Source organism: Arachis duranensis, chromosome 10, assembly GCF_000817695.3.
Source record: "Arachis duranensis cultivar V14167 chromosome 10, aradu.V14167.gnm2.J7QH, whole genome shotgun sequence".
Lineage (NCBI taxonomy): Eukaryota > Viridiplantae > Streptophyta > Magnoliopsida > Fabales > Fabaceae > Arachis > Arachis duranensis.
The window spans coordinates 51,555,096-51,555,330 of NC_029781.3; positions in this window are offsets into that span (position 1 = coordinate 51,555,096).

Genomic DNA, 235 nt, shown 5'->3' on the forward strand with positions numbered 1-235 from the left:
TGGAGGCACAAGTGGGCCAGCTGAGTAAGAAAGTCATTGAAACTCCTCCCAGTATTCTCCCAAGCAATGCAGAAGAGAATCCAAAAGGAGAGTGCAAGGCCAATGATTTGATCAATATGGCTGAATGCACAAGGGAGGAGGAGGACAAAAACCCTAGTGAGGAAGACCTCCTGGGACGTCCCTCAAGCAAGAAGGAATTTCCTATTAAGGATCCAAAGGAATCTGAGGCTCATAT